The sequence below is a fragment of the Acomys russatus genome, chromosome 28 (assembly GCF_903995435.1).
Source record: "Acomys russatus chromosome 28, mAcoRus1.1, whole genome shotgun sequence".
NCBI classification, from domain to species: domain Eukaryota; kingdom Metazoa; phylum Chordata; class Mammalia; order Rodentia; family Muridae; genus Acomys; species Acomys russatus.
Window position 1 is genome coordinate 21,703,642 of NC_067164.1, and position 12,438 is coordinate 21,716,079.

The 12,438-nt window shown below is 39.2% G+C and overlaps 1 protein-coding gene across 1 annotated transcript in view; it reads left to right on the forward strand.

Annotated features, from left to right (window-relative positions):
• Cfap299 (cilia and flagella associated protein 299) overlaps positions 1–12,438 on the forward strand; it is a 465,505-nt gene that overhangs the window by 383,159 nt on the left and 69,908 nt on the right. The window lies entirely within an intron of this gene.

Here is a 12,438-nt window from a genome sequence, read left to right on the forward strand (position 1 = left end):
CTCAAAGAAGCACCAAGTCCTCAAGGCTTGTGATAGAATGAAGTGAGCAACAGCCAATATCTGAGCCGCTCAGAAGGTTATACATTTACAAAGTGCTGTAAGTGTACAGAAATAAGACACACTCTGCACCTTCTGACATTCTAGTATATGATCAAATATTCATGATTCTTGCAGATACTCGGCTATCATGAATGGCAGTTTGGTGAGTGCAAAGACTCAGGACAGAGTGCGAACTAAACATCACAGTCTACCATAGCCAGTTTTCCCATTAACCATATGTGAGCAGCGATAAACAGTTGCTCTTAGTAAGACTCAGTCACCTCATTTATAAGGAAACAGGACGTCTGGGACATTGATTGCTTTTTCTAAAAACATAATGGGCAAAACCAATTGTCCTCAGGATATTCTAGTTTGATGTTTCCCAATAATTCTGGAATAACTGTGTGCTTAATAAAGATTAAATTAAAATAAGATCATCTTAATCCCCCTTTTCCTTTGCTTCTAAGTCCGGAAGGATCTTTAGCCAACTCAAAAATATTATGCATCATGCTAATTAAAAAAAAAATCAAAATCCTCAAGGAAAAAAAAAATCAAAACAAGCCCTGAGAATAAACATCAGATAAAAAGAGCAGGCCTTCTTCCCAAAGTCTCTGTAATCCAAAGCAGGCTGGCTGTGACTTAAGGGCCACAGGCAAATATAACAATCTAATCTAAGGATGAAAAAAGATACCTATCTTTGTTATCTGCCCATGCAAAATACTTTTGTTCTTAACTATGATAATTAAATCAAAATAACCCTGTAGTATTTATCATGAAGACCAAGTACTTTTGTACTTTCAAGGATGTGAGTTCACAATACCAGCCAGTCTTATGTCCATTCTTCCTCTGTTAACTCACACCTGTCAAAATGGTAATCAGGAATCATATAAATCCTACACTCATGGTGATTTGGCTATTTGTATTTGGCAGCCTTGAAGAAAACATCTTTCCTATTTTGGTGAGTCTAAAATTCTGAATGTAAGTCAATATCTATCATAGCTCATCATTATCAACTTAAAAGATTTACCTAAACCTGAAAACATCTTAACCCCGAAGCAGCTACACTTAATTGTAAACCTAAACTATCTGGACAAAGCATACCCATTGCCTTTCTCTCTTCAGTAAGTTCCTGAGCCTTAGATGGAAGACTAGAGAATCACACAGAGATTAGAATGCCAACAGGTCATAAGAAAAATGTCCCACAAATGAAGACACACAAAACAAAACAAATGATAAACAGTTTTACTGAGCTAGCAAAGGGATTAATGCTATACTTAAACAGACTATAATAAATGTCATTTGGTTCATATTTTCAATAAGACACACTAAGTATCAAATATATAAAATTTTCATGAAAATAATTCTTTTAATTAGCATTGACAAAGCAAAGAGACTCATTGTTGGACACTAAATTTTGTGGCGTTAAGCTACTAAATGTAATAAGCCCACACTATAATGGTTTTCATAAAAACATCTCATTTATAACTCATAGCAGCCCTTCATGACATACAAGATCTCCTTTGTGTCATGTTCTAAAGGAAGACTACTTTTCTTTCTGAAACCTCCGTCACCTCTTGGGGATTCCTAGAGACTCTAAGGTCTCGGCACAGAGAGCAAAGGTATGGTGTAGTGTCACCATGTGAGGCAGAGCTGAGGCTTTTGGTAGTTGGATGTATTCAGAACAGCAGTTAGCATAGAATGCCAAAGAGCAAATCATAAACCATTTGTTCCTTTGCAAGTTTTGTCAGAGTTTAATTGAAGATAGCCACAAAGAGCAGCCCAGGACTCTACAAGCATTTTACCTTCTATTTTCTTATGTTGGCTTCAGTATTCTCCAGTGGGCTATGTAAGGAAGAAATTGCTAGTGTCCATTTTTTATAGACACCACATTTTACTATGTCCAAGTCACAGTAGTGGCTGACATGGTTGGTTGGCTAGTGAAGGTTTGAAGAACAGGGAAGCAAATCTGAACTTTCTGGCACTTGGAATTTTCTGTTAAGTTATGTATGAACCGTTAAAATCTCAGCTTACCACATTGAGGATATAGAAATGGACAGATGACAGCAAGCAATGCCTCTACCTGGAGTCTCATGTAGTGATCTCTTGCACATGTGATTGTCATCATCTTCTGCAATAAGGATTTCAAAGATGTGCTTAAAATTAACTACCTTGAAATCTAAAGGTTGTGCTGGAGTACCTGGGTCAGTTCAGTGTAACTGTAAGAGTCCTTAGAAGAGGAAAACTTTTTCCAGTTGTTATCAAATAGGGAAACTAGGAAGGGGCCAGATAGATGTTCTGCTGCTAACTCTGCATGTAAAGAAAAACAGCCATGAACAAGGCATGTGGACAAGCTCTAGAAACTGGACAGGCAAAAATATGGTTCCTCCCAGGAGCCTGAAGGCAGGAATTTGGCCGTGACACTTTGATTTTAATGTATTACGACCCATGCCAAGTTTCTGACTTACACAATCATAGGGTAAAAGTCATATTATCATTAAGTTGACAGCTCTATGTCACTTCATTAAACTCAAGCATAAAACAATATAGTGAAACTTTTAAGTCACTTGCATATATTTTAGAGTTATCACACATCTGTTGTAGCCAAGTATTATAAAAATTGAATAGTATAATTAATTTTATACATAAAAGCCAATGCATAATTGAGACATTAGGCTTAATACCAAGTACTAACTCAACTTTAGAATTACAATAAATAAGGAACTAATCAATTGAGACATGTCTCAGAACTAAATACATAAAGGATCCAGACAATAAAAAAGAAAAAAAAATGAGCAAGTACTATCCTACTCATATGAGGACTTGTTGGCTCTGTTTCTTAACAATTAAGCTTTATTATATAACCCAACTATATTACACAAGAGAGAAAAAAGGTTAAAGGGAAACAAGAGTGTACCTTCCGGTATCCGTTCCACGGGACGGGTCCCTAGGTGTCTCTGGCCTGTGTGCTGGTCCGGCCTGTTCGCTGATCCTTTTCCAGATCCACATGCCCTTGAGCTCTGTCCGAACCTGCTGCCTACTCTTGTCCTCGCTGTCTGTCTGTCTCTGATGTGCAAGGGCTGGTCTCCTCCTACCATAGAGGGTCAATTAGAAACACAGTAATCCGGGTGGAGTCCCTCCTCCCACTTCCTGAATTCCAGGCCCAGGATGACTCCACACAGTCTATCTCAAGGTTAATCTCAGGGAGTATCCGTGGTGTGTCCAAGGGCAAAGCCCGCCAAGACAGCTTTCACCTGTGACAAAGCTTACAATCCTTCCCACAAGGGCTTCGTACAAAATGCTCCTTCTGGCTGTCTGTCATTCAAAAGTTGTTTCTGACTCACTGAAGACGGAAGATCATTGTTTTTGAAAGGAAGCTGAGGCTGGTATATGTACTTTCCAGTGCAAGAAAAAAAAAATCTTCATAGTCCTGACCGCTGTCAGTCCCCCAAACAAATCAATGTACTAGCTGTATGTGTTTTTAACTTCTGTTGCCACTACTACAAGACACCTGCAAACCAAGAACAAAGGTCTTAACAATGTATGATAGTAGTCACAGACTCCAGCAACTAGAAGTGTGCCTGTCTCTGTAATCACTAAAATCCTTCTCTGCAAACCTCTGCTTCATCCACGACCCAATGACAAGGGACAGTATTTTCCTGTCCCAAGTCAGCATGGAGACAAAGCCCCTTAAAAAATATGGTGCTTCTTGGGATCCTCCTGCACAGCAGACTTAAAAGTGCTAAAGGGGCAAACTGGCTTCTTCTCCACATCAGCTGAGTTAGGAGCTCTGCGGTGGGCTACTGCAACCTGTTTTACAAGGTGACCCTAATGCATGGTAAATATAGGAAACAACTCAGTGAAATGAAGAAATGAGAGGGGGAGGGGAGGGGAGGGGAAGGGAGGGGAGGGGAGGTGGGAGGTAGACATAGAAGCTTGGGCATAAAAACTGGCTTCATGAAAAATGCTCTTTCAGTCTGTGTTTTTCAACAAAGCAAACTAAGCAACATCAGTTTGTAGAATTCTCCTGGTGCCACAGTCCCCTCAAATTAGACCTCAATTCTCTATTTTTTAGACAGGTAAACTTCCCAGTATCTAACTAAAAAATGTTTTCCAATTCACTTTTAGTCCATTGTGGTTGAAAAGGTTCTGATGGCATAATCAATGTAATGCTCTTTTTCTCTCTTTGTACTAAAATTTCATCAAGATGGAACACAACTGGATCCTCAACACTTTGAGGTATTGCATGTGGGAAGCACACAAATCCATTCATTGGGCAAACATTTATTGAGAAACTAGTGTATACCAGACAATATTTGGTATGTTGAGAAAATAGTGAAGAATAAAATAAAAGTCTTTATTTTATGGACCCTAGTATCCAAGAGACAGAAAGAAAACTGTCAAAACTAAGGAACTAAATACCAGGCAAATAGAATTATGATGGAAACCAACATATGGCAAAGTTACAGAGCCTAGAATATATTTGTTACTTTAGTTACAATAGTGTGAGAGATCAAACTTGAAAAGCTTTCTAAAAGACTATTGTTTGGTCTGAGAAAATTCCATACAAAAGGGCACATCAAATTAGGCATGGCTGTGCATTCCCAGCACTCAGGCTAAGGCTACATCGTAAATTTAAGGCAAACTTGGCCTATATGATGGCTTCTAGTCTGGGATATACATGGAAACTATATCTTCAAAAGCAAACAAATAAAATATAAGGAGCACAACAGTAGATGTCATTTCACTAATGGGACTAGCTAGAATAGAGAGAGGTTTAGAAATGATAGACCAGCAACTTATGCAAACCCAGCATGTGTACTGACGTAGAGGCAGAGCTTGTCAACAGATTCAGATGGACTGGAGTGTGATGAGAAATAATGGATAAAAGCATTTGGCTTTGGGCTTGAACAATTAGGTATAGTATTGTATTTTACTTAGAGAAAAAAAGTATTGAGCAGGAGAGTGAAATAGGAAACAGGGTCTTGAAGAGGGCAATATGAGATGCAAAGTCGAATATAAAGAATGGGGAAGAGTAAGAGCCGATCATTAAAGCCAGGGATATGGCTAAGATCAGTTGGTGGATGAATCAAGATACATAAAAGGGACAGACCCAAGCCTTGGGGACTCCAATGCTTATAGAAAGAACAGGAGATACCGAGAAAGATAGAGAATAGTATGGTCGTGGGGACCTATGCGGTCCCCAGCACATGTAAGCGATATGTTTCACAGAGGGTGGGGCTAACGGTTGTACCAAATGCCATGGAATTTCAGCCAAATGAAAGTTGGGAATTGATTATCATGATGGATTTTAAAGACAGAATAAATGCTGTTAGAACTATTTTAGCAGAGTGGTCCAAATAGATTGGTTTTATGGCTAAAGGAATATGAATTTTGCCATAAAGAGAAAAAGACATTTAAGACTATGATGTACTGTTTCTCTTTCCAGCAGTAGCTGTTACAGAATCTATGTACCAATAGAAAATCCCTCATAGAAGAAAAACTATAATTTAATAGGAAAGAATGAAGAAATGTGCCCAAATAGAAAAAAACAGGAGAAAATATTTAGAAAGCCTATACATTATCAGCCTTTAAATTAGTGTGGTAAAACTCAGAACTGGGTGTGCATAGGCAGGAAGAATTTATAGGAAGAAAATGAACTGATTCTGACTAAACTATTTTATAGAGAAAACAAAAGAACTTAAGAAAGTTTGATAAGAGAAAAACAACACAAAATTCAAGCTGTAAGAGAGAGGATAAATTTATCATGAAAATTGTTATAAAAAGGTATGGAGTCCACTTGAGTTTATAATTATTAACCTTCAGGATGACTAATTATAGTAGTTTTCTAGCCAAATCTATCTTAATTATTCTGAGCAAATTCAGAATAAAGAGAAAGTTGGATTGAAATGCTGCCGGAGATTTTTCAGTGAGTACTGAGGAGTGCTCAGTGCGTTTGAAATCTTCTGCACATGAACAAATGCTGCTGCCACTGAGTAAAGAGGAAACAGAACATAGAATCATTCATGGTGAAACATGTGGCTTGATGGATTGGTAGCCCCAAGGTGCTGAAAGGATTCTTTTTTTTTTTTTTTAATTTATTTATTTATTATGTATACAGCATTCTGCCTGCAGGCCAGAAGAGATGGTTGTGAGCCACCATGTGGTTGCTGGGAATTGAACTCATGACCTTTGGAAGAGCAGTCAGTGCTATTAACCTCTGAGCCATCTCTCCAGCCCCAATCAAGAATTCTTGATTTGGAGTTTGTAGAGTATGCAAACTAGAAATCCAGGGGATGAAAGGAACAACGTGGTATGATTAAAGGCAAGAGTTTGGAAGTGCATGCTACAAGAAAGACTAGGTACTCATAAAAGACAGAAAAGTTATCCTGTTGAAAAGCATTTATACTATGCACATACCCACGTGTGTACATTCCATTCTTCTGCCAATTCTTGTAACAATGTTATTTAATTTTATATTCTAACTTCATTCTTTACAATAATGCAATAAGACATACTGTTTATTCATTCTTTTCACCATAGTCTCTTTATTTGTAGTCACTTATTTCTTATATTTCTATTGTGTGTATGGCATACATGTATATGTGTATGTCTGTTGCATTTATGTGGTGCAAGTACAGTCACATGTGTGTTTGTGTATTGGTATTGGGTGTCTTCTTCAATTGCACTCAACTTTATATATTAAAACAGGTCTTTTATTTAAACCAAGAACTCCCTGATTTGGCCAATCTTAGCTAGCCAGCTTGCCTAATGAGACTCTGTCTCTGACTCCAGAGCACTGGGATCACACAGCGGCTACCTCACTTGCCTGGAGTGTATATGGACACTGAGGCTCTGAGCTCATGTCATCAGTCTTTACCCACTGACCCATCTCCCCAGCCCTGCATACATTTATTTTTTGAGTCAATACTTTAAATAATCAAAATTACTTCATTGGTATTGAGTTTAGAACGTCAATATCCCTTTAAAGTAATTTTGCTTTAGTTTTTGAAACGTTGTTTTAGACAAGTCTTTTTTATGAAAATATTTGGAGAAATCTTAGACATAGTGAAAACCATAGCGGACATGAAGGTTGTGTGCACCATAGCTAATGCTTCTTACTTAGGGAGATAAAGTTTGTTTTTGCATAGACCTTTTGGGTTGGATTAACACGTTGGGCTCCACAGAAAGACTTTTAGTTTATATTTTGAGTTTTAAAGGTAAATCTCAGTTTGTATATGAATTTGACCATCTCAGGTTTTTTTTTTTTTTTCCTAACATTTGGAGTTTATATAAGTGAAACCACTTATGTGGTTCTGCATGTTACTTTCATTCACTCAAACCCCTAGGCCATTTTGACTTCTGATGGTCAGGACAAATGATCTTAAATTATTACTTTCCTCACAGGTACTGCAAAGTACATGAACATAAGAACTTATCCAACCACTTTGAATATGGATATAGCTTACAAACCAGAAGGAAAAACTAGCGTCAGTGATTTCCTTTAGAAATCAAATCTTCAGTTATTGCAAACACACAAGTGAACTGTATGTGCCACTCGTAGTGAGTTACGCTTGGAGTACAATGGCCACATCACCAGCCTCTCCCCTTTGCAGAGCTGCTCAACAGCAGCCCCGCCTAGAAAGGATGAAGTTGCTTTCCCTGCCTCTGAAACTGGGGCAAGTCTGGGAGCGACTTTGACCAACTGGATGTAGAAAACAGTGTGGTCCTTCTGAGTCTGTCTGCAAGAGAGAAGACAATGAACCATTTCCAACAGCCCCGAGACATGTGTGGCTAATGAGACTATACATATCCACCCAAGAGGATCAGAGAGCATGGAATCAAAACACAATTGTCAACTATCAGCGTAGACATTTCATACAGTAATCTGTTTTGAAGAAATTTATTCTGGCATCCCCTTCGAAATATTTAAAAATAGTGCAGATCCCCAAAGAACTACAAATTCATCACTTCTCTTCTGACATGTGTGTGTGTGCGCACGCGCGTGCGTGTGTGCCCTTCAATTAATGATTCATTAGCACATTCCCCAGTTGTAAAATTCTAGATGAACATTCCTCCATTCCCCTGTAAGAGGCAGTGATGGTCGCCAAGGGGCAGCACAGACACTCCTCAGATCTGAAATCCTGCCTGAGAGTCAGCACCATAGAGTGCTGCTAAGCTTTTGTGTTCTGGGCTGTTTCTGCGACTTTGGCTCCCCTGGCCTCACACACAGTCCCATTTCACTGTATCGGGTTCATATTGTCTCATTAGTAGTTGGCAGGAGAAACCAGGCAACACATGTCCCAGGCTTATAACAAGTTTATGAGATTGTATTTTAATCTACTTCTGGGAAAAGAAAAGCAGCCAAAGATCTAAATGATACATTAGCCAACTAAATTTTACTTTAATTCATCTTTTTCCAATATACAAAAAGCCAGGAGGACCTAAGTATTCACTCCAGGAGTCTTTTCATTTAACACCTGCTTGCTTTTGAGGTCACGGACTCTATCACTGAAATCTCAGATTTCACAATCCCAATTTTGTGCCTCAAACTCCACTTCTATATCAGCAATAAGCATACACTGAGGCTTCTTAATTGCTTGTATACATATATGTATTATATATATATATATAATAGATATATACCCTGCCTTATATTTGTGGCTAATTAAAAGCCAGTTTTCTCTAAGTAGCTAGTATGTGCAACTCACTGTGTAGCATCAAATGTGTTACTTAGCCTCAATGCATTTTGATTCTTAGCTGATAGTAGAGAGAATTAAGGGTTCTAATGAAAATGGCATTTGGGGATTTTTTAAAATAAGTGTAACATCATTTAAAAGAGCCCTTTACTATATAAATTATAGCTTTCACATACCTTTTGGGAAATTAACTGTGATTTTTAAAATGGTATTAAAAGTGAAAAGTGCATTTATTTATTATATGATTTTACTTATATGAAAGTGCAGAAAATCAACCAAAAGACAGCAAGTGAACCCATGACTTCTGAGGCTGCTGTGATGGGGATGTTAATGGGTTTTGCCAGAGGATCTCCCCGGAGTCATGGAAACCACCAAAAGCTGGACCCTGGCCCACAACTTTGTGAATTTGCTGAAAAACCACTGAGTTATGCATTCACACTTTAGGATGAACTTGATGTTATGTAAACTGTACCCTCAAAACAACTGGAATAAATGTGAAAAATAATGCTATCAGAGGAACCTAAACAATTATTTTTAAACAATACGAGGCTCCAGAATAGCAAAGGTGTAGTTACCGATCTGTGCCACACTCAGCAGAAAAGCCCCGTCAGCTACGGGGCTCATATATCCCATTCTGGCTTTGTTTGTTTTTTGGGCTTTTTGTTTGTTTGTTTGTTTGTTTTTTGGTTTTTGTTTGTTTGTTTGTTTTTGGTTTTTCGAGACAAGGTTTCGCTGTGATAGCTTTGGTTGTCCTAGACTCACTTTGTAGACCAGGCTGGCCTCGAACTCACAGTGATCCACCTGCCTCTGCCTCCCAAGTGCTGGGATTAAAGGCGTGCGCCACCACGCCCGGCTGTTTTTTGTTTTTTATGTCAGGGTTTCTATGTGTGTAGCCTTGGATGTTCTGGACTCACTTTGCTTTTGTTGTTGTTGTTATTGTTTGGTTTTTCGAGACAGGGTTTCTCTGTGTAGCCTTGGCTGTCCTAGACTCATTTTTTAGACCAGGCTGGGCTCGAACTCACAGCCTTCCACCTGCCTCTGCTGGGATTAAAGGCAAATGCCGCCACACCTGGCTTCCTTTCTAGCTCCTTAAAAGCCAGTTTCACAGCTTCATCTTCATTTGGGTCTCTTCTAAACATGTGTAACAATGTTAAAGGCATATTTACATTTAAATTTCAAAATACCTTCCTTTTTTCCCCAAGAAGGACTACATTTAGCAAAAAAAAAAAAAACAAAAAAAACAAAAACAAAAACAAAATATGCATTGTTATCTCAACTAAGCACATCTAGGCAAGGAGTCTAGCCTGAGCAGCCCATTTCCTTTCCCCCAAGAAGCTGATGAAACTAACACATCCTCAACACAGTAGCAATAAAAATAGAAAGGTAGAAAAGCAGCAGGTGGGTAGGATGTATTTAGTGTTACTGCCAACAAGGCATTGCTGAGTGCTTAGCAGAAATAGGCTTGTTGCATTTAAGCGGGGGCTTCTAAGGCAAGTGCTAACTCACTCTGTTATAAAGGAGACCATTTCACCAGAGTCCCTCAGCAAATAGGACCTAAAATCAGATCTGTCTGCACACCCAATAAGAATGTGGACACCACAGGAGGCCGACCCTTGTCTAACTGAAGATTGACTGCTCATTTGTGGGCATTTACTTAACATCACAGTGTGTTAGCACACACATTCACAAAAGGAGGGTAACAATGTTGCCTTACCTTATACAACTTTTATTAATTTTTCAGAACTAGCAGGCAGATTAATGAGCTTCATTACAGCACATTCATACACACCTTGCCCTTGCCTCTGCTCTCCTTCTCCCCTCCCTGTCCTTGACAGGCTCTTCCTGACCACTTTGTTTCCCAGCATCCCTCCTCTGAATTCTTGTCATATGTTCTCTTCTCTTTCCCCTCCCATAGTTCCCTTTTCACCACCATGACCTACACCCACATTATACAATTTTTAAATGATTATATAAGATAGGAGCAAAAAGCACTCAGTACTTTGGGCTCTTAATGAGAGCAAGTAGCGTTTGTAGTTGGAGTCACTGCTCCTCTTCAGACTGACGATTTCTCATATTTATCATGGGGCAAAGTGTGAGCTGTGAGCTTTTGGTTCTAGCAGGGTGGAGGTCATGACTCAGATGCCTGCATCCCAGAGCTGGCCCTGGGCTCTGTCCTTGTCTTTGTGTCCTTGCACTCTAAGTCTAACCCCACGTTCTTACCAGTGTATTTTAGAAGCTATGTTTCCGATTTGATCTAGACACAAAGATGAGCAATATATCTGGTTTGATATATGGGGGAGGGGGGGGCGGAGAGGGAGAGAGAGAGAGATTGAGATTTCCCTGGTGTAGAGTTCTATTCTGAAAATAGAAAGGCTACATTAGAACGTCTTTTTCCTCTTTTACTTCCCAGTGTGACTGACCCACCCCCACAAGTGTGCTGAAGATGAAGATGGGCCCAGTGCCTCTAGGAAAGTTAATGATTCACCAGCAGCTGTTGCTCAACAGTGTGTTTAAGAAGCAGCAGCAGCAACTCATATCGTTGGTTGAGTAGTGTAAGACTCCCAGAAAGTCTCTTTGGATTTGTGTCCATTCAAAACTGATGCCGTGGAAACTGAAAACAAGTGACACCAATCATAAAGCAACCTCTCCTGATTTACCAAGAGGCTGGGTGGAAGAACGTAAAGACCAAGGGTTGAAATAATGTCAGGTGGCAGCATAGGAGAGCAGGTGCTAGTTCATCCTGACATATCTACTGGGAGTGAGATTAATTAGTGAGATACTTCCCCCCTTTCTGTAGCAAGAAACTGCTTCAGAATTCTCCTTGGCACAGTATTTTCAGCACCCTACAGTCAAACAACCAGAATAGACAAGCACCAGAATCAGTTGGGGGGAAATCCTTCCAGTTTTATAGCTTTATTCTTTGGAAGCCCTGACACATAAGGTCAACTATGTTAATCCATGGCCACAAAGAGCCATCAAGTGGCAATGCAATGAGTGCTGAAGAGGAAAAGGCAGTCTCCTGGGTTTATCCAATAGTGAACTTTGCCATAGAATTCTACTACTTGATCTAACTTTAAAAACAAATACATATTTTTCCAGTTAGAACATAATATTTTTTTTATTTTTACATCAGCTCTGCCTTCAAACTTGAGCAGCATTCCTACGGGTCTGAAGGCTGAGGGTTACAACCCAGCCGTCGCCACTGCATGATTGTGCTTTAAGCCTTTGTGCCACAGATTCTCTTTGCTCCTTAGGCTTCACCTCTTCCTGTGGCTTGCTTCCACCATCCAGGCCTCCACTTACAGCCTGTCTGTCGTCAGGTCTTTTCTCATTACCTAAATCAGCCTTCACTGTACATTGTTGTGTTACCACTCATTTTTAGCTTTACTGCGTCTGTCCTTCACTGGCGTTCTCTGTTTTCCATGCCAATTGTGTAGGTGACAAAAACACAAGTTCTGAGGGTCTGTATTTTAACACTGCTGTCGTTTGCTCCATTCCTTCGCTATTTAGAATTATGAAAATATGGAATTGTCAGTAGTATTTGTGAAGAAATTAACATGCATGAGAGCATAAAACTTATTCTAAAAGTTTAGTAAACATATTTGATTTGGCAAAATAAAGTTTGACTGTCGCGGCACTAAGAATCTATTAATATACCTATAATATCATATATGTAGAAGTTCATTTGGAGAAAGAATTAGAA